Source organism: Etheostoma spectabile, chromosome 3, assembly GCF_008692095.1.
Source record: "Etheostoma spectabile isolate EspeVRDwgs_2016 chromosome 3, UIUC_Espe_1.0, whole genome shotgun sequence".
NCBI lineage: Eukaryota > Metazoa > Chordata > Actinopteri > Perciformes > Percidae > Etheostoma > Etheostoma spectabile.
Window position 1 is genome coordinate 31898501 of NC_045735.1, and position 23553 is coordinate 31922053.

The following is a 23553-nucleotide window of genomic DNA, read 5'->3' on the forward strand; positions in this document are numbered from 1 at the left end:
CCAATCACAATTGTCTTGTGAGGTGCTAAGAGCCTCACGGAGCCCAGGCGCCTCTGCAAAATAGCCTCGGGAAGGAACTTGTTTTGGTGGAATACGTTGTGTTCAAAAGTTGATTTAGTCGTGCAACATAAAACTCTGTTTGGACGGAGAGTATAGCTAGCTGTCTGGATTTACCCTGCAGATATCTGAGGATTAACAATAGTCCTCAGAATTCCACCAGAGTTAGAACGACAACACAAAGAAAGAGGAAGGTAACAGACATCCGGCTGAAAAGGAAGACATCTTCAGGAATTTTAAGCGGCACATAAACAGTCCTGCAAATGAAACGTTGTGGATATGAACTACTGTTTTGATGACTTGCGACTTGACTTGACAAAAAAATAAACAGCTTTAATGACCCGACTTGTCAGTGAATGATTCAAGACTTGACTTGAGGCATGATGACTTTTTAAAGATATTTTTTTGAACAATTAATGCCTTGATTTTATAGGATGGCTGAAGACATGAAAGGGGAGATTTCCTGCCAGATGTCTAGCTAGACTATCTGTCCAATCTGAGTTTTCTGTTGCAGGACTAAAGCAACCTTTTAAAGGTACACAGGCTCCACCAAAACAAGTTCCTTCCCCAAGGCTATTTTGCAGAGGCACAGCTGCTCATTCAGCGCTTAGCACCGTACGAGACGATTGTGATAGGTTTTTAAGAAAAACAGCCATTTTTCTTACATCACAGAATGCTGTGTGGACTAGCCAGACTTTGCAGCGCTGTGGAGAAGGGTCTGGCAATGGGCCCGTTCTACCCCTTTGATTATATCTCATCTGTGTTCTCTGAGATTTGGAGGAGTCGTGGTATTTTGAGAAAAACAAAGTGATAGTACAATAGGCCATTACAAGAATAAAGTTTACCTGCACCATAGTCTGCTATGCATTACGTAATTGCTCTGCTGACACGGTAGATCTCAGACCTCTTGACAGACAACGAGCCCCGTTTGAGACACTGGTCTCTGAATGAGACAGCTGAGGGAAGTGGGTAGCACTTAACATTCCACCACTACAATAAGATGGCAATAGTGGGGTAACAGTGTGATAATAAAGAGGTGATATATAAGTAATAACTTGTGATTACCAAAGTAATAACTGGGTAATACATCACAGTAATGTAATACTGGGGTAATAAGGTGATATGAGATGTAATAACTTAAAATATGCATATTGCACGTTAAAATTTCTGACAATAATTAACATAGATGTCAGAATATTACAGTATGTCAACCTCTATTTCATATACCTAGAAGGCTACCAAAGGCATGTAACGTTGAAGATTGAAGCGAATAGTATGGAGAGATGATAACGCAAACCATGAGGCTTCCTGTTCACATTCAAATTGCTGACTAAATCCCAGGGTGCAAAGCTCCTACAGTTCTTAAAAGAACACACACACTCATGTGGGACGAACTATATTCGATATCTGGGTAATGGTAATATAGTTATATTAATGTTGTAATGATATGATAATAATGGGGTAATACATGTAGCAATCTATGTTGAGTTGGGTCTAATCATGTGGGTGTCAGGTTTTGCTGGTGGTGAACCCTTACAAACAGGATAACAGACATCAGATGAAGCCTTGTGGCCAGAAGGCACAGTCACACACAGTCACACAGTCACACACAGTCACACACAGTCACACACACTCACACACAGTCACACACACTCACACACACTCACACAGTCACACACAGTCACACACACTCACACAGTCACACACACTCACAGTCACACACAGTCACACACACACACAGTCACACACACTCACACAGTCACACACAGTCACACAAAGTCACACAGTCACACACACTCACACAGTCACACACAGTCACACACACTCACACAGTCACACACACTCACACACACTCACACAGTCACACACACTCACACACACTCACACAGTCACACACACTCACACACACTCACACAGTCACACAGTCACACACAGTCACACACAATCACACAGTCACACAATCACACAGTCACACACAGTCACACAGTCACACACAGCCACACAGTCACGCACAGTCACAAAGTCACATGCAGGCAAGCTTAGACACAGCAACAACCTACATCTTGTCCGTCTCAGTGGTGTTAGAATTGGCTCTCTGCATACAATTAAATACCTTTAAATCTTAACCAAAACTGGTTAATCCCAGACACAGGAGCTATCCCTGATGGGGGTTGAGAGATTCAAGCATTCATTCATTGATTGATTTTGTTTTCTCTCTCTCTCATTCTTTGGACAGCTGGCGCCTCAGTCTGAACAGCTCTCATTTGCAATCGATCAGTGCTGAGATAGCTCATCCCCATCGACCTCTGCAACACCAGAATACAGAGGTGAGGCTCAGTCGTCTCTGACAACTACAACGTGACCTAAAGTGTTATTCATATAAAGTACAGGACAAAAGGTTGGACACACCTTCTCATTCAATGCGTTTCCTTTATTTTCATGACCTTTCATTGGCCTGTACTGTATATATATATACATATATATTTATACACTGTATGCTGTACAATCGCTCTGCACTTTATATTTGAGAAGTAATGTTTTATTCTTCATTTGTATTTGTATATAACAATAATAAGTCTTGATGTAGTGACCTTTATTGACATCGGTCACGCATGTATAATTGAGTGAGGCTTTTATGAATAAACATGGACATAGCCCTTGCTTATAAGATTTGATTTGGTGAATATGAACCAATGCTGATCTGATAAGTGTATTTATGATGGAAATAGTCAATGCTACCTTGCTTGGACAGTGTACAATCTGAAATGACGCCAACAAAATAGATAGTTTGTTGAAATTTGAAGCTATCCCACATAAGTAGCAACAGTCAGCAGCAGCTTCAGCCAGACCCACAATGTTCATTACCTCCCAAAGTATATAAGGAGGGATATCCAGGTCTGATCATCACTTTTAATTTCTACAATGTAAACATACCTAAACATTGTTGCAATCTTGGACATTATTATATCATTCATGTTGAGATCACATCAAGAAAAATGTTAGTGTCCATAGAACTATACACATGGGTAATTGTGACCCAACTGGAGCATGTAAGGTAAACTTTTCCTACACAGGTAGAGTGTGTGCCCCATGTAAGAGTGTGAGTCCTTTTGCAGCAGCCCAGGTTTAACACCAACCTGCATCCCTTTGCTGTGTGTCGTCCCCTCTGTCCCCCTCGTCCCCTTTTTTTTATCTGTCTATACCAGGGGTCTTCAACGTTTTCCAGGCCAAGGACCCCCAAACTGATGGCGAGATGGAGCGGGGACCCCCTATATATATATATATATATATATATATATATATATATATATTATAAAATTGTGTTATATCAAACTGGTCCTATAGTGCCATGTGTAAATGTACCTTGTTATTGTGCATTCAATACTAAGATACTCAAATAATACACAGGTTCATATATTCATGCATTGATGACTGAAAGACATCTTCTGCCTCCATTTATCTGTTTACTACAGTGTGTTGAATTTATGTTAATGTGTATTTAAAGACATTTCAATTAGTGGAAAAATTGCGGGGGGGGGGGGGGGGGGAATATAAAAAAAGTCTAATCAACCAAAACTTTCGCAACCCCCATGCAGTACTCCGCGGACCCCCTAGGGTCGCGGACCCCCTGTTGAAGACCCCTGGTCTATACTATCAACTAAAGAAAAAAAGCCTCCAAAAATAATCTTCAGAAAACAAATATTTCCTCCATTGCCACTCCTCCATTGGATAATTCAAAGCAAGACACCCTTTTCACATGGTTACATTGTTCTCACATTGTCATTTGAGACATTGCTAATATCTTGGAAACAAAGGAACCTATCCAACACTCTGCTCTTGCTGTCACCAGCGTTAAAAAAAATAAATGTTTTGGTCTCTCCGGACATTCATCAAGAGTATTTCAAACACCCCCAGGTGAAAGTTTAAATATTGGTGATTCTATGGGATCACCAATTCTATTGTTCCTTTATTTCCAAGTTATTTTTCAACTTACCTGTACAGAAGAATTTTTAGATGTGCAACCTGTTTCTTAATAAAAAACGTTATTATAAAATATCTATAACAGCCGCTTAAAAACTGTAAACTGTGTTTTCCATTATTTTGAGATTCAACAAAAATTAGGTTTTCAAAGTCCTAAGTATCAAATAAAGGGTCCGAGACCTCCCAGAACCCCTATCCTTCAAACACTGGAAAGCATTATGCCATTTTGAATGCAAATGGGGGAGTTCAAGAGCTCTAAATGCTCTTAATGGGGCAAACGTCCAAGACAAATACAAGGTACTAACAACTTGTACGCCAAAGTGTTAATCCACTGCCTGGGTGCCCTTTATTGCTGCGTTTGATGAAGGAAGTTTTCACCACACCTGGAGCTGGTTATGTTAGATGAATTGTGGGTACAGTTGGCATAGTGGGAGACAGCTTCTGTCCCTTCTGTAGACAGCAGGCCGAGCAGATGGATGGGGAGGCAGGATAGACCTGCAGAGGGTCATCTGGTCAAACACCCCGCTGTTCCACCATGTCACACACACACACACACACACACACACACAGCCTCCACCCTGCTACACCACGCCACAGAACATTAACCTCACGCATCATATTCATCCCCTCTCTGTACAGCTCTACCTTAAAGGACCAAACCAGTAATGTTTCCGCACACTTTGTTCAAATTGCACATGCTTCTGTACCGTCTTCAAACTATGGAGTAGTGTTTTATGTTTGGTGATGTTTCAAATATCACATACAGGGCCTAAAATCAACACCTGACCACCCGCCAAATGCAGGTGGATTTAGCAATTGGCAGGTAACACTGTCAATCTACACATTGGCAGTTAGCCAATGACAATTGTGTGATTTATCACTTTTTTTGCAACTGTTGTTCTTTTACACTTCAAAGAAATCAGATTTTTTGGGGCTTTAGCTAAAGCTAAAAATGTGGCTGGGGTAACTGGGGTAAAGAGGCCAGCTGAAATGAACAACCAACAAAAAGATGATCATGAGTCAAAGAAAAGTAAAAGAAGATGTTTTAATACAAAGTGGATCATTGAAGACAGCAAGGTTTGTGAGTGTCTAAGCAATACAAAACAAATGTACTACAGTAATTGTCGTGTGTATGGTTCAGAGAAAGCAAAGTCAAATCCTTTTGTAATCAAGACTAAAAACTTAAAATTAGAAGTAATTAAGGACCACTGTCATCAAAAAGCCCCCTACACACGATAAATTGTAACTACCAAAGACTGCGCTTCCGGTGGAGACCGCTGCGGTCAAGGGACTGACATCCATAAAAGCAGTGCAAGATGCGACTGCTGTTTCGGAACATTCATGTGATCTCTGTTTTTCACCCTTATGAGGCAAAAATCCACCTGCCACAGTGGTTGGTCGTCAAAAATGTTAACTTGAGGCCCTGGTCACATATTACGCTTTTCCGTGTTTTCTGTCAAATCTAAAATGTTATAATGTTGGATTTTCATGTTAAAGAGGCCAAAACTTCACATGATGTGGTAAACGTATTGTAGACAAATCTCTGTGAGCTAAAACGTTATATATATTAATGTGTTATATAGTGCACATCTTTCCAACGTGGCGTAATACGTGGCGAAATCATGAACTCACGGGCCCAGGAGTTTTACGATCCCTGTGTTCCTACGCGGTAGAAGCCCAGGCTACTATTTCAGAGGATTATCCTGTACTGTGGTCATAATGTCTTCACACAGCCAGGACACTCACTGCAGGTGAAATTACAATATCTTTGAAGGATTGATGGACTACCTGTTGTGGACTATAGCTAGTATGCGTTTTCTTTTCTTACATTTGCTTTTTTAATGCATTTAGGCTATTGTTTTAGAGTTATAAGTTCTCTTCTATATGGCCTGTTGGATATGGCCCCATGTCAGATTTAATTAGCCTAGTTGTTGTGTAATGCTGGCTGTTCACTAAGCAATCTGAGTCGTCACATTGAATGTGTGCATGTATATGCCTTGTTTGTATTTGTATGTTTGGGAATAGCCTAATATACAGTATGGCGATAGCACAAAAAAGACTTCTGGAAGTCTAACCACATTAAAGCTGCGGTTTGTCATAGTTCAGAGGATGAACATAGGGTTTTTCATTTGTTTTATAACAGGGATGGGTTGCCAGGTTATGTTTTTTTAGAATTTGTTTTTATTGTATTTTTAATTTTTCAAATTTTTTTATTGTTATTCAATCTTTGTCAATCTCATAGCTTCTTACAATGCCTAACTGCTTACTCTACCACCCATATAGTTTGAGAGACGACTTTTAGGCAGTGAGTGACACAGAAAGTAGAAATATGGCAGGAGGGTCTGCAGTATGTTTTACTAACTGGAATGTTAGAGGTATGACTGGACCAGTGAAAAGAACATTGATATTTTCACATCTGAAAAGAATACACAACTCCGTGTTCAAGACCATATTTTGCTTAGAAAGGCATGGGTAGGACAGGTGTACCATTCAAACTTTAGCAGAAGACCCAGGGGAACGGCAATAATAATTCATGAAAATGTATTATTCACTCCCTCAGAAATAATTTCAGATCCTCAAGGGCGTTATATTATAGTATCAGGTAGTTTTTTTCACACCCCCGTGGTCTTAGTATGCATTTATGCCCCCAACTGGGAGGCTGCTGACTTTTTCAAGAAAATAATGACCTTGTTGCCTGATTTAAACACACATCATTTAATATTTGGTGGAGATATGAATTATGTGCCATCTGCCTCAAAGGATGCTTTCCGATCTATATCCCAAATATTACATGAAATTAATGACTCTGAATTTATCCTTATGGGGGATATGAATTGGGACTGGCTTTCTGGGAACTCTGATTGTTTTAAAGACTTGTGTAATGACCTAAATTTAGTGCAACTTATTAATGAACCAACAAGAATAAATCCCAAAGCAGAAATAAAATCTACTCTCCTTGATTTAATCATAACAAACTCTGTTTATAAATATTGTGTTTTATTATCATTTCCTTGCTACCTGGATGCCATTCTTGGCTGCAGCGAGGGTTAAGAGATGCATTATTCAGCAGAAATTACTGATGCTGCCCAAGCGTGTGCAATTTTTGGCAGGGATGCAAAATGTGGGCACAACATTAGCAAAGCAAGCTCTGGTCATGGCCGGGGGATGTGCCGTTGCTACCGGGTCTGGAGCTCTCTTCAAAGACTTAGGTTTTGAGGTTTGAGATTTTTTTTTTGAGAGGATTGTTTTTCAAACTAATAGCAAAAATTATACATTTGAGAGTTTAAAAAAGTACAGTATTTTGAGAGAGATTTTTTTTGCTATTGGTATGAAAACTTTTTCTCTCAAATATTTTTTTTTCTCATAAAACGTTTTTTGCTATCAGTGTGATAACTTTTTCTCTCAATTTTTTTTCTCTCTTGTGTAATAAAGAAACAATTCTAGCTCCATACCTCTTCTTGGGCATGTTTGAATTTGATTCAATTTAAAGTTCTTCGCCATATGCACTATAGTAAGGTTAGGTTGGCCAGGTTGAGAGAGTTTTGAACATCAATATTTAAGGTGATAAATGAAGCCCTTGATTTCAATTTACAACCTAGCCCTGCAATGGCTGTGTTTGGGGTACAAGGAGGTGATTTTGTAATGCCCAATAGTAAGGAAAGCGTTGTTGCTGTTGCAACCTTAATAGCACGAGGAAGAATACTTATAGAATGGAAATCATCTACACCACCAAAAGTCTCCACATGGCATTGTGATATTATGATGTTTTTAAAAATAGCAAAAATTAAATACTCTCTTAGAGGATCATCCAGAAATATTTACAAAAATAGGGACCCTTTACTGTCTTACTTAGAAAGACTTACTTCACTTCCCTCTTAATAACTGCTAGGAATGGTAAAGCCCAATGATTACACTAAACACTATCATGAATAATAGAAGAAAGGTGTTTTGATTTTTATTAATATTTACTTTTTCCTTTGGTTTTTATTTGTTTCTTTATCTCTTTATCTGTCCTTTTCTCAGCACAAGGGTTAGCTGTGGGTGGAATGAGGTTAATAGAAAGATTTCTTGCTACAATTGACATTGTTATGTTGCTCTGTATATTGTACCTTCTCTAAAACAATAAAAATACTATACCAGCTATGTTCTCACCAACTTAATTTATTGCATTCATTGGTTGTGATAAATTAAATAAATATGTAGACGTTGCATAAATGTATGCTAGGCTAAACATGAGCATATGCCCAGAGATTAAGGTGACCAGATTTCTCAGACAAAATCCGGGGACATTTTCAGCTCAGAAACGTATTTACCTCCAAAACAAGTAATGTTTTTATTTTTGTAAAACTTAAAACGGGGACACTAGACCTAGAGCTGTTCTCATTAGGGGCTGAGCACCCCCAAGGTCTGATCCTAGACCCACCTCTGCTGCTACTTCATACTCCACTCCACTACACCTCAGAGGGGAATGTTTCAAGATAGAAAGTCCTAATATTTCAAGATAAAAACTCTTAATATTTCAAAATAGAAAGTCCTAATAGTCCTAATATTTCAAGCTAGAAAGTCCTAATATTTCAAGCTAGAAAGTCCTAATATTTCAAGATAGAAAGTCTCAATATTTCATAATGTTGTAATGTTTACTGAACTACATTTATCTGACAGCTTTTGCTTTATTGCTCAAGGCTTGTTTCTGCAACAGCTCATTGAGTATCGGATACAATAAAAACTATTGAGGACATATTTTCCTTTGACATTGACGCAGTATTAAACGAGATCGCTCCAGTTGGCAGAAACAAGCTACAATGTAAGTTAATAGGATAATTGTCTAGCTTGTATTTACGTTCATAAAAGTTCTTGTTTTGCTGTTAACAGACTCAGATTAATATTCTAAGTGTCTGACAACATTATGGGAAGGATTTCTAAGGAGGTCGACCTTTCTGTTAAAGATTAAGATCCTTTTTAAAACATAAAAGTCCGCGAAATTGCGTTCGCTAAACCCACCAGACTCCATGTAAATAATCAGTAATTTTAGCATCGTAAAACACGGCTTCTAAAATCTCTCTGAGCACCGCTGGCTCTGGCTGCCTGGAGCCTGCGTGTGTAGGGTGCGCGACCATCGGCTACGTTTTGTCAGTTTTTTCTTTCATTCATTCCAATTTCGGGTCTGTCAGTCACAGTGAAAACCGGTGACATTTCTGGGGACAGATCCAGCCGGGGACAGGTCGCCAAAATCGGGGACTGTCCCCGGAAACCGGGGACGTCTGGTCACCCTACCAGAGATACACACGTAAAAATAAATTGAAAGGAGCCATACAGCAACCAGAAGCACCCCCTTTCCTCCTCATTTGAATTGCTGCCCTCAGGACGACAATACTGTGCTCCTTTGTTTAAAAAACACAGATCCAAGCTCTCCTTTGTTCCACAGGCCATTAAATTCCTTAATAATGAAGGTCCCGTCCGATGAATGATATATATTTTTGTGTATCTATTTTATTTTTTTCTTTCTCCCAGCTGGTCTGGAATTCTACCCCCCCCTTCATATTACTTTGGTTTATGGTATGAGTGGTGGTGTACATATGTTGTGTTTTTATTTTTTATTTTTTCCTTCCTCCTTACCTTATCTGTGTTTATGTTTGAATACTATGTGATGTGATCTTTTACTGCAACCTAATTTCCCTATGGGGACAATAAACATGAACTGAATAAGTTCATATTATTAACACAGTAATCGTTACTCCAAATCCTTTATTCCTCTCGCCATCAGGTTATTATATTTAGACAGTGGCCACTTTAAATATGATCCCTATCAATAGCTTTATTAATATGAATAATTTAAATCATACATTGTATACATCATTTGGCAGAATATATTATCTTTATCTGTATTTGAGAAACGCTCAAACTTGTGATGTGAAATTTCACTTTGACCTTAAAATTCTGGTTCTTGGGTTATAGGACTGCATGCAAGCCAAACTACACAGCAAAATGACACTATGACTGAACCAATCCACAACACAGTTATAGTAATTAGTGTAATTAAATAGCATTCTTTGGACAGCTTATCTTATAGAGAGTGGAATTTGATATAGTATGCTATTACTTTATCACACATGTACATGAGCAGAAAGATAATATTTAAGTCCTTGCTTACAGAAGAACTCATCAGGAGCAAAGTCTGGCCTGAGTAAATTCCCCCCTGCAGCTTTGATGTGTCTAAAAGCTAACATGACAGAAACCTTTGTTGAACAGAGTAGAAATTGAAGAAGAGTATATGTCTGTCACCTTTTACTTGTTAACATCTTAGTTTCTTGATTGGTTGTTGACCTGAGTGTAGCTCTAATACAGTAACAATAGATGTGAGTGCAAATTAAAGAAGTTTTACCATTAGTCAACACTTCGCAACTGGACATAACCAATTTGTCTTTATTAACAGGCTATGCACCACAGCACTTTAAAGTTGCTGTAATTAAACCTCTTCTGAAAAAGCCAAACCTTGATCCAGATGTTTTAGCCAACTATAGACCTATATCTAACCTTCCATTTCTCTCTAAGATTCTTGAGAAAGCAGTCGCCAAACAGCTGTGCGACTTTCTGCATAGCAACAGCTTATTTGAGGATTTTCAGTCATGATTTAGAGTTCATCATAGCACAGAGACAGAACTTGTGAAAATTACTAATGACCTCCTAATTGCATCAGACAAAGGACTTATCTCTGTACTTGTGTTATTAGATCTAAACGCTGCATTTGATACCATTGACCATTATATCCTATTACAGAGATTGGAACATTTAATTGGCATTAAAGGGACTGCTCTAAGCTGGTTTAAGTCTTATTCATCAGATCGATCTCAGTTTGTTCATGTTAACGATGAATCCTCTGTGCACGCCAAGGTTAGTCATGGAGTCCCACAAGGATCTACGCTCGGTCCAATCCTGTTCACTTTATATATGCTTCCTTTAGGCAGTATTATTAGGAAACACTCCATAAACTTTCATTGTTATGCAGATGATACTCAGTTATATCTATCAATCAAGCCGGATGAAACTATTCAGTTAGCTAAACTTCAAACGTGCCTTCAGGATATTAAAACCTGGATGACCTGTCATTTTCTAATGTTAAACTCAGATAAAACTGAAGTTATTGCTCTCCAAGCACCTCCGTGACGCATTATCCAAAGATATAGTTACTCTGGATGGCATCACCCTGGCCTCCAGCACCACTGTGAAGAATCTTGGAGTCATCTTTGATCAGGACATGTCCTTTAATTCCCACTTAAAGCAAATTTCAAGGATCGCCTTTTTTCACCTACGTAATATTGCAAAAATCAGGAATATCCTGTCTAAAAATGATGCAGAAAAACTAGTCCATGCATTTGTTACTTCTAGGCTGGATTACGGCAATTCTTTGTTATCAGGCTGCTCAAAAAAGTCCATAAAGACTCTTCAGCTGATCCAGAATGCTGCAGCACGTGTTCTGACGGGAACCAGGAAAAGAGATCACGTTTCTCCTGTTTTAGCTTCTCTGCATTGGCGTCCTGTAAAATTTAGAATAGAATTTAAATTCCTTCTTCTCACCTACAAAGCTCTTCATGGTCAGGCTCCATCTTATCTTAAAGAGCTCATAGTACCTTACAACCCTGCGAGAGCACTACGCTCCCAGAATGCAGGGTTACTTGTGGTTCCTAGAGTCTCTAAAAGTAGAACGGGAGCCAGAGCGTTCAGCTATCAGGCTCCTCTCCTGTGGAACCAGGTTCCAGTTTGGGTTCAGGAGGCAGACACTGTCTCAACATTTAAGAGTAGGCTTAAGACTTTCCTTTTTGATAAAGCTTACAGTTAGGGCATAGAATCGAATATTGTTAGGGAGTAGTAGTTAGTCACATAGTTTTCAGATTTATCTATCATATAATCAAGAATATAATAAAACTAAAGGGAGACTTGGCATACAGCCCGATCCGGTTGGGGAGAGTTCTAGCCCGACCGGGCTGGAGCTCTCTTTACCTTGTCTCTCTTGGTTTTGCTGTAATAATAGTTTTAGACAGCTGGGGACTTATTTTGATACACTGAGCTCCTCTCTCCTCTATCTTTCCATCTTTTCATTTATGTGCATCCATGTCCCAGAAATGCTTGTTACTAACCTAGCTCTGGGGAGTCATTCCCCGGAGTCCTTATGTTCTTTTTTCCCCAGCATGTTCCATTGGATCAGAGAGGCTCCAAAATCAGGTAGCAGCTGTCGCCTTGGTCCCGCTCCATGTTCTGTGATGCCATGTTCAACTGCTACACTGCAGTGCCCTGCTACGTCCTGCTACGTCCTGCTGTGCCTTGTAATGCTGCACAGCGTCCTGCTATGCCATGAACTACTACAAAGAACTGCTACAAACTACTAATTTTTTCTATTTTTGTTATTTCCACTCTTCATTCTAACCCCAACCGTCAGACACCGCCTACCAAGAGCCTGGGTCTGACCGAGGTTTCTGCCTAAAAGGAAGTTTTTCCTTGCCACTGTCGCACTGTTGCTTGCTCTGGAGGAGACTACTAGAACTGTTGGGTCCTTGTAAATTCTGGAGTGTGGTCTATCTGTATAGTGTCTTGAGATAACTCTTGTTATGAATTGATACTATAAATAAAATTGAATTGAATTGAATTGAAATTACCAGTTACAAATACCCTGTGGGCTAAGCATCCTCTGTCTGTAAATCCTAGTGATGTCCCTGTTTACAATACGTTATTCATTCACAAAGAGAATTGGTGTCCTTAAAGGTTGGATTTTTTTAATGGTAGTTTTTTTTTAATTAAGGCATTAAGATCAAGTTCCAAATTGTTTTATTTTTTAATTTTGTTCTTCTTTTTGTCAACTTTAGCATGGGTTCCTAAACTTATGAGCAGCACTGTATGTCGCTAGCTATAGTGTTACCATCTTCTTAATATATCCATGTTAGCAACTAATTGATAGCCCCAACATGATGTTTTAAACAAGGACCCTTTAGGTGTTCTGGCTGGTAAGTTGAGGTACCCCACAAAATAATATCTGAAAAGATATATAGAAGTTTCTCTTGCCATGCAAAGTCTATGGGAAAAGTCTTTCTGGACCAGAAGGGTGCAGTTCCACCGTTGGCCGCAAGCCAGTGGTTTCTTTATAACTTGCCGCTGTTCCTGGGAGCTTGGAGAATACAGGTGCAGCAGCCATAGGCAGTAGGGGAGAGCCGGGACAGTTGAAACACTTTTTAATTAAACGTAATTTACAAAGCGGTCGAATCACACTGAAAGCTGATATTTTGTAACCAGCAACCTACACCTGTCATCTGTCAAATACAGTTGCATGTTCAGCTTTGAACAAAACCGTTCAGGAGTTATTACAGCAAAAGTGGGACGTGCGTAATGTTTCATCCGTCCCTCCTGGACGGGACGAATGAAACAGCATGCGGGGACGAATGAAACATGCAGTTTAAGCCATATAATCTTCCAACAACTTTAATATTTTACTGTATATCATGGATGGTACTTCCAAAAGTTGTTATTATAGTTAGATTGGTGCAGGACTATGCGTCTTTGTGAATGTCTGTTAACAACTAATTCCCGTCATCCTGAAGCGCGTATGAAGCGGTTATTGAAATATCATGCACTGTGGATGATTGTGCTATTTTTATAGCTAGAACAGTAAGTTTTTCTATTTATATCATGTTTCTATTGTAGAAAATGTCATTTCACTAGGTTTTTACATGGGTTAGACTAATGGACATCCAAATAACGCGCCCCAACCCGTCAGTCTCCATAGGATAACATGGGAAAACTCAACCCCCCCTACCTGGTGGGCTGAAATATTTTCATCTTTCTAAAACTGCTATTCCATGTCTCACCACCATACATAATTGTACGAACACAGACATTTGTGCATTTACTTAAAATGCATGGAGTTCCAGCCAGGTCGGGACAGTTGAAACAGCTGTTTCATCCGTCCCGACATAGACATATGCCATTATAGCCTGTTTGCTTTTATGTAAACAAGCATGAAATATGAAAGTCTGGGATTGTGGAGAACACTAACTGGTCTACTAAATAAGCATGTAGTCAAACCTTTAAATGAAAAACCCTGGTTAATAATCGAAAAAATGTGACCGCTAATGAAGTTTACTTTTGACCATCAAAACGCGTTTATCGGCTGTAACTCCGTGATGAAAGGAAATAACAGGAAGATATTTGGCTGATAGGTGGAGGTTAACATGCTCTATGTTCAGACCTAAGGAAGTCTGTCTATCATCATCGCACTCGGAGAAAACTGGAATGTTTCATCCGTCCCGCGTTTCAATCGTCCCGGCTCTCCCCTATAGAAAAAAAGAAGTGTTTTTTCAACATAAACCATAGTACTTTCATAGTACAAGCACAAAATGCGAGTATAATCCTGAAAAGGCTAAATAATTGTTACTCTTTCATACCTTCCAGGCTATCATTGATTTCCAATTATTCCACTACAGTGTGACACACAAGATGGGTTGATTTGGCAAAAAAATACTTATACTTAACACTGGTTCTTTCATTTTGATGGTCTTTTCAGGCAAGTCATTCAATCATGTTCTAGTCAGTGTTTAAGTTCTTACTCACTACCTGTTTTAATATAGATTATATGTGTAGAACACATCCAATCACAAATTTGGGAGAAAATAACATCTGCAACCAAAATCACATGTTTCCCTGACGTTAGCATGTTGCTACATGTAGCAGTGTATGTAGTGTCAACACTGCAGCAGTGGAGAAGATGACTGTGTAAAGAAACCGGTCATTTGATTCACACGGATTATATATTTTTTTACCTCATTATTTGAAGCTTGCGTGTGTTTAAAATGAACATTCAACATTGTATCATTATATATGTGAAAGAAAATAACAAAAAGCATAATAGGTCTCCTATAAAAACGACACTGACTCACAGTTGAAAATGGGAAAAGAACTCCTTTAAAATGTGACATTTTGTTGAGATATCCATCCACCCTGTCCCCCTCCCCTCTGTATGTGGACTTTGTTGCTCTTAACGTAACCTGACTTCCTCCTTTGCTACCTTCCTGATTACTACAGCCCCTAGAGGGCTTTGTCACTTATTTCAGACTGGGGCGACATGATCCCCTATCCCCTGCAGCCATGATGTGCCTGATTTAAATGGCTTAAATAGGTCCATACATAAGGTCAGCTGAGTAATGGCAGTTTTTTTGTAAAAGGCCATTTATTATGTATGTGTCAGATTTTAGCTTTAGTCTTTTGCATTGTCTGTATCGTAGAGTGTCAGCGTTTGACTTGCCGCAGTCCACTCTGATTGCCCCTGTCTGTTTTCATCAAATCAAACTGCATGCAGAGAGACAGCTCTATTCAAATTAGAGAAACTGTACCTTTGATCTTTCTTCCCTGAGATACTAGAAAGGCTCATTACTGTACTTTCTAGAACACAACAGAGGCACATTTGTTATTACCTCCAGTAAAGGGGTCATGTTTTTGGCTCGGTTTATCTGTTTATTGGTCTGTCTGTCAGCAGGATTACTGAAACAATGCTGGCCAGATGTTGATGAAAGTTGGCGGAAGGGTAACATTATACATTATGGAGCGGATCCAAAACACGTTTATTTTTCACTTTCCTTAACATTGCAAGCTAGGGCATTTGTGCTGTATGTGGTGTCGTAATAATCTGAAAAATGTGTTCCTGAAAGAAAAACTTCACACTGCAGTACCACTGGTAGACAGGGAATGCCTTGGCGGAGGTCAGTGCTGTCTTGTTGTCCTTCTAGTTGCAGATGCATTATGTTAACTGTGCCAAAGGTTGTGTGCCCTTCTCAGGATAACCAATGTTCAGATCACTCAAAAAAAACAAAATGCTTCCATATACTTTGTCTATACCCAACATTGCAAAACCAGCCATTGTGCGTCATTACGTATGGCATGCCTTTTTATACCCATCTATTTGATTTTATCTAAAGAGCTAAAGGTGTCAGAATGAATAAAGTAGCATTTAATTGGTAAAACGTTCTATTGCACCTTTCCCAATGGTTAAAACATGCTTTAGACCTAAAAACAGAATACAAAATCAAAACATTTGATAAAAACATTAAATAAAAACAAACATTTGAAACAAAAATAAAACAATCTAAAGCCATAAAATTAAACCCTGTATAAGACATTGTGATACTGTATATGATGACCATATCAAAATGTGCTACGCCAGACGGAAGCATCAAAAACAGCATCAGTGTATAGATTATTTGTCCTGTTTATCGTATTATTCATGGGAATAAATTCCATAAAATGCTGATGTTTTTTTTGCAAAAATTTTTTTTTAACGTAGATCGATCAAACAGGTGTTTGTGTAGGATATTCTTCATATCATCATGAGAGGCAATATTTGAATTTGTTTTACACAGTGGTCTCAGTTTCACGTGTTTCATCCATATGCTGCCTGTGTCTCCGTTTCTCATTTACCCCGTTTCTGTGCCTACGCCTGGGTCAGAGTGTCTGTGGAGGACCCACATTTTCCAATCAAGTTTTGGAAAATGGGAAACTTTTTATGAATCCAATTATTGCGTAGAGAGTGGCTGAAGTCTTCTTTTGTGCGTACGCCACGGTTTATTAATGAGGCCCCGGTTCTATAATCTATGTTTATGTTTTTGGTCAGTTAGGGTACAATATAATTTTCATGCTTCTGGTGTAACGAGTCAAGGCAATCCTTTTAAGGGACTCTACAGAGACATCAAATGAGACATCAGTGTGCTGTTTATGATGTGGGAGTCATACTGGGACACTGAAATCACCATCTGCTGGCTGTAAAAGTTAATTCCCTCTGTGCACGTGGCAGAGGCTTGGTGCTGAGGCCCCAGCAGTCCACGTCCCTCAGCTGTGTGTTATATGATGAACGGTGTGCCTCCTTGCTTTCTAAAACACCTTTCTGCTCTGCAGCGGGGAAGAAAATGCAGCGTCAGGGCATTTCCACCAAGCCCTGCAACTGTCCCTGACTTCAGGGTTCCTGGAAGCAGTCTGTAAAAAAGGATGCTTTGGAAATGTCCTATTGAATACTGTTACTGAGTAGTTATTGATTTTGTAAAAAAAATGGTTATAAAGTCATTCCTTTGAATTGCTTTGTAAAGCATAAGTCCGTAGGTTTTCAAGTGTATTTAAAAAAAAAAAGTCCAAATTTGTTATCGGTTGCTGTAATTAATCGTCCACACCGGAACATCCCTTCCCAATGCCTTTTCACTGTAAATGAAAAAATGACCCACAGTCTGGAGATAATCTGAGGCTTCAGCAGGTTGAGTTAGACAAATCAAGTTAATTGTTGTGTTTCCATCAATGTATTTTAATGCGCATTTTGAAGTATTGCATTAGAAAATGTTGATGGAAAAGGCCAAATTACAAAAAAACTGGCTTGAGGTGCTTTATGCCTTTTTCAAAAAAGAGTTAAGGGAGATGAAACAGCTTTGCCTAATATGTTGTGACTTAGCAAAAATGTTGGTAACTTACATGACTATAGTCCATCGGATGGGGCAAGGTTCGGGACATGGGTCTCATCCAGTGGGCCGTACACTTGTGGCTCAAGGTGCGTAGTAGAGTTTCTGTGAGCCATTGACTGTACCTGAGCCACGTTGGGTGAATTGGCGAGTTGCATACACAGCGGTGAACAGTTGTCTTGCTGACACCAAATGTCTCTGTCACAGCCCTGTATTCTGCACAGGTGGATAACTTATACAATGCTACCTCTCTCCATTTAGCCAAAGAACTTAACTCCTAAACTCTTTGATTTAGCAAAACGGTTTGCGATCTACAACCAAACGTAACGTTCATTCGCTCTAAACCTGTTTGAAATGCTTCTAATTCGCATTTTCTTTTTTGTGACATTTTAACATTCACTTGACAGTTAGATGGAAACATGGTTATTGACTACATTTACACTGTACATAATATTCCTGGTTTTGCTCTTATTCCAAAAAAAGACCAAAACAGCCTCTAATGTATGTGGTAGCCTCCATGGACGTCATTAGGACTAACATTCAAATGATACATTAAGCTACTAAAAAGCTGGAAAGTTGGAAGTTGTACTCATATAACATCCGAGTACGTATACTCGGATGTTGGATTTTCCAAGGTCAAAGTCAGAAACAGTCCCCCTGAGTCCTCTGAGGACCCCAGTGCTGAAACAGCCCTATAAAGGTCTGGCTCTGCGAGACTACTTGTTGTATCACTACCACCTTTTATAGTTTAGTGATACCGGCAAAAATGTTCTGAAACGTTTTGGATTTGGAGCATGGATTAGAGTTTTGAGACGTTGTACATACAGTATGTTAATACCACTCTTACTGACAGACAGCTCTCTCTGCCATTTGACTGCCTAAAATAGATTATTTGGCAGAAAACCCAACTCAGTGACATAAGCTTCATTTGAGAAAAGGTCATACAACAAAAGACTCCACTGCTATTTACCTGCCATTTATGCTGGCAATGTATTCTAAGTCATGTTTAAATATCAAGAACCTCTTGTAAATATTCATGACGACAGCCCATACCAACAGGACAAGAGTATGCTCAGGAAGATCTGATTAATAACTGAAGCTTTATGAATAATGAACAGCTTCCCCTCAGTTCCAGGTAGAGAGTCTGCAGACAGCGGGGAACGTCATCTTCTTTGCTGTAGTGATAATGCAGTGGCCACGGCAGACATATGCCTCTGACCTGAAGAATAGTCCCTCCACTTTGCCTCTGCTGTGTTAATGGCCCTGTTTGACCGCTCTCTCCTGTACATGAATGAGGATTAGCTGCATCATTTTCCCTCTGTGGTGCCTATTGCTGCCAACTTTAATGGCTACTCTTTGCTCGTCAGATAGATGTGGGCTCACTGAGGGGGAACAGGATTACCTTTGCTTCAGGAGGGTGTTTATGGATAAAAGCTCAAACTGCTCAATTCACTCCCTTTATCTGTTTGTACAATAGATGCTGGCATTAAGATGCATTTCTCTGACTTTAAAGTCATAACTATATGGTTATTCTTGTATGCATAGGTTATCAATTGTCTTGCATTGCCAGGCGTATATCTCCACAGAGCATGGAGAGGAGGAGACTTGCAATACCACAGATTGATTCTGGAATAAGTGGAAAAAACTCTCTGGGTTTTTTAAACCACTTACACTCGTCTTGGGCAGCGCTAAACTCCTGACAGCAACGATAGCTCTGCAAAATAGTCCCCGGAACAAACTTGTTTTGGTAGAACATTTACATGAAAAATGTCACATATGATATTAGATAAAGTTAACTGTTCACACAATCCAGTAAAGTGAGCTATTTAAATTAAATGGATACATGGTTAAACCTCATTAGCTCTTACCAGTATATCGCTGTGTGTACTTCGTCCAATGCAATCCCACCGATCGGTCCCAAAACGTCCCAGATAGAGAGCCCTAAACATAGTCTTTGTAAATCTTTATGATGATTTCCTGAAAGAACCGAGCAGGCCTGTCTTGTTGAACCATCCGAATTGTCTTCAAAACTTAACATTTTCAGTGTGTAGCTTGCTAGCTCAAAATCAGTTTGCTGAAGCGAAGGGATTTTAAGAACGGTAGCACACAGAGAGCAGAAAGTAAAGGGCAAAGCTGACATGTAAAGTACTTCCATTTGAGGTGTGAGAGATCTCGAGATCTCGCAAGATTAAAATGTGACAAGACTTCTCGTCAAGGTAAAAATTTGGCTTGTTCGAGATAAACTGTACCTCGCCTGTAAAGTGGACAAGAGCAGGCGGCAGCAGCCGGGGGCGTTGACAAAAATCTTCTGTCAAATCGGACAGATTACAGTCGTTTCCTGCAGCCTTCAGGCTCAACAGGAAGTGACAGAAACACTCACATCCTGTTTGGTCCAATTTACTGTAACAAAATATTATCAGACCCATATATCAACTTGTACACAGTTTCGGGATTAAATTAAATGCTGTTGGAAAAAAAAAATATTAGAAAACAACAACACATGAATCGATTCTTAACCAATCAGTTGTTAGGTCAGCCGAGAACCTGGCTAAAGTCGAACGGGCCTAATGTCTCGCAATATCGGTCACAAGTGCAGCGCAGCCGGCAGACGCTAGGAGACGAGTCCAGGCATGGATTGGCCATCAGGAGTACCGATAGATCTATTTATCTGTCTAGTCGTTCTCTTGAATCAATTTGCGTGGGCTGAATGGACAGCACTTTTTTTTTATCAGCCCATAGAAAGGAGAGATATCCCATGATTGGCCCACTGGTTTGTCTCTCATCTGACAACTAGCCAATTGCATCTTTCTATGGCCCACTTCCATCAAACCATAGAAAGAGAGCGCATTTAGGTCCTGCTCACGCTGGCGGCGAAAATAACTTCTCAAACTGATTCATCTTTGATGAAACCGCAGCAGTGCATACTGGAGAGAAACTAAAACTGAAGTATTGATTTCATCACACTGGTATTGATCAATATCAATACCAATGCTGGTATCAATATTTTTGATATTTGGATCGATCGGCCCACCACTACCACAAAGAGCCAGTGGCTAGCTAAAAACACAAGATGTACACATGGCAAAGGATGATTTTAGCACCCTTGTCTAGCAGAGAGTTTAGAAGTTAGCTGTTAGTAAGCTAATGTTAGTTATGTATTAGCCAGCTAAGGCACTTGCAAACAGTACTATAGCATATTTATTTATCAACATTTACAACAACACAAGTTTTACATACTGTGTAAAATGCAGCCTTAGCTTAACTTACAGACTTATCACTAGACATCTTGATGACAGCTATGCTCCACCTTTAACCTTTAGCCATCTTGCCATAAACACAGGCTGTTATGGTTGGGGTCTGGCTGGCCGTGAGTATTTGTTCTGTTCACTATTTTTCTTAGTTTTCTGTTGGCATGCTCTGTTTTGTCCCTGCTGTTTTCTTTTTTCCTCACGCTCCCTCCTGCTGAAGCCAGCTGACTACACACACCTGAGTCTCATCCATAATCACCTCCCGCCGCTCACACCTGCCTGCCATCTCGAATCAACGACAGTATATCTACCCTGGCTCTCCATCCACTTGTCGTGTGATTGTTGCTCTATTCACACTGGTGGAACGTGCTACAAGCGTCTTGCCTTTGAACATTTTTTATCTCTGTGTTTCTTGTTACTTGCTTCTTTTGTTCTCTTCCCCAGAGTCATCACCTCCACTTCTGTTCCCGTATCCGGTCAGTTGACTTCTCCTCTCAGTTCCCCTCCCACGGCATCCTGCTTTAGCCTGTCTCCGTCTCCGTTCCCAGTTCCTGAGTCTCCTCCTCGGCTCCTCGCTCCAGTTCCTGTGTCTCCCCCTCGGCTCCTCGCTCCCGGCTCTCCCAGTTCCTGTGTCTCCCCCTTGGCTCCTCGCTCCCGGCTCTCCCAGTTCCTGTGTCTCCACCTCGGCTCCTTGCTCCCGGCTCTCCCAGTTCCTGTCTCCTCCTTTGTTCCTCGCTCCCGGCTCTCCCAGTTCCTGTGTCTCCCCCTCTGCTCCTTGCTCCGGCTCTCCCAGTTCCTGTGTCTCCTCCTCGGCTCCTCGCTCCCGGCTCTCCCAGTTCCTGTGTCTCCCCCTCGGCTCCTCGCTCCCGGCTCTCCCAGTTCCTGTGTCTCCTCCTCGCTCCCGGCTCTCCCACACTTCTCTCCCTTGTCTCCTCCCCGAGACTTCCCCAGCCTCCCGTCCTCTGCGTCCCGGCCCTTGGTGCCTGCCTCCCCCACTTCCCTTCTCCAACTTTAAAATAAACCCTTTTACTTTTTGGTGAACCGTGCATTTGAGTCCTTCTGTTCCTATCATAACACAGGCAGTCATTTTAACTCAATGAGTACATTATCATCTTATTTAGCCCAGCCTAGCCTAGCCTCAACCCAGCTAAGTATTAGGGGCTGGTTAGATAGATCGATCTCAGTTTGTTCATGTTAACGATGAATCCTCTGTGCACGCCAAAGTTAGTCATGGAGTCCCACAAGGATCTGTGCTCGGTCCAATCCTTTTCACTTTATATATGCTTCCTTTGGTCAATATTATCAGGAAGCACTCCATAAACTTTCATTGTTATGCAGATGATACTCAATTATATCAATCAAGCCAGATGAAACGAATCAGTTAGCTAAACTTCAAATGTGCCTTCAGGATATTAAAACCTGGATGACCTGGATTTTCTAATGTTAAGCTCAGATAAAACTGAAGTTATTGCACTGGGGCCCAAGCACCTCCGTGACGCATTATCCAAAGAGATAGTTACTCTGGATGGCATCACCCTGGCCTCCAGCACCACTGTGAAGAATCTTGGAGTCATCTTTGATCAGGACATGTCCTTTAATTCCCACTTGAAGCAAATTTCAAGGATCGCCTTTTTTCACCTACGTAATATTGCAAAAATCAGGAATATCCTGTCTAAAAATGATGCAGAAAAACTAGTCCATGCATTTGTTACTTCTAGGCTGGATTACTGCAATTCTTTGTTATCAGGCTGCTCAAAAAAGTCCATAAAGACTCTTCAGCTGATCCAGAATGCTGCAGCACGTGTTCTGACAGGAACCAGGAAAAGAGACCACATCTCTCCTGTTTTAGCTTCTCTGCATTGGCTTCCTGTAAAATCTAGAATAGAATTTAAAATTCTTCTTCTCACCTACAAAGCTCTTCATGGTCAGGCACCATTTTATCTTAACCCTTGTGTTGTCCTTGGGTCAAATATTACCAATTTTTAGATCAGAATTATGGGTTTCTTTGAACCAAATTTTCCCAAAATAACTTGAAAGCGTGGATGTACGTTGTATGGAAGCCACGTAAAATTTTATATTTCAATTTTATAGCATTTGAAACAAACTGCGATCCACTCAACATCCTCTGAGCTTAACTACGAGTCAAAATAATCCATAATTTCTGGGGGTTTTTGGCAAACAAAAAATAGGTATTATTAAAAAGTGACAAACGTTTCAAAAAGCGTCAAAAAACATTGGAGAAAAAAATAAGTTAATTTGCAATTTTGACCCGGAAGTACAACAAGTTCACTCTCTGGTAGGGATGCGCGAGTACAGCATTATCTGTATCTGTATCTGTTTACCACAGGAATTATCTGTATCCGGATCTGTACTCGGACTGGGCGGGGCCTAAACCGGAAGTGGTCAGATTTAACCAGGAAGTGGGTCAGATTCTCTTGAAATGTGCGGGGCTTTAACCGGTATGTTATTTAACCATGCAATTGATATGAGTTGATCAAAAATTGTTATATTTATTGCTGATTTGAAAACTATTTACATGACAGCATCGAGCTTCAGATCAATGGTGTTGTCATGGTAACAAACAAACTATATACAGAACGTTTTGCAACAATGAATACAACACATGTGGTTGCAATTATGAAGTAAAATGTAATGAACAAGAGTTTTCATACTCAATATAACTTTATTTTTTTAACTTTTTATTTTTTATGATCAGTGTGATTTTTTTTGTTTTTGGTTCTTTTTTCTTTTTATTTCCACACAAGGTGTGTGTGTGTGTGTGTGTGTGT

At 40.0% G+C, this 23553-nt stretch overlaps 2 long non-coding RNA genes across 2 annotated transcripts in view; both read right to left on the reverse strand.

Annotated features, from left to right (window-relative positions):
* Positions 1-23553, reverse strand: part of LOC116676769 (uncharacterized) — a 614404-nt gene that overhangs the window by 199698 nt on the left and 391153 nt on the right. The gene's annotated exons all lie outside the window — the stretch shown is intronic.
* On the reverse strand, positions 10307-14768 carry LOC116676727 (uncharacterized). Its single transcript, XR_004328816.1, has 3 exons — positions 14699-14768; positions 12345-12347; positions 10307-10320 (listed from the first exon to the last, which is right to left on the reverse strand). It is a non-coding gene; the product is annotated as an uncharacterized LOC116676727 (long non-coding RNA).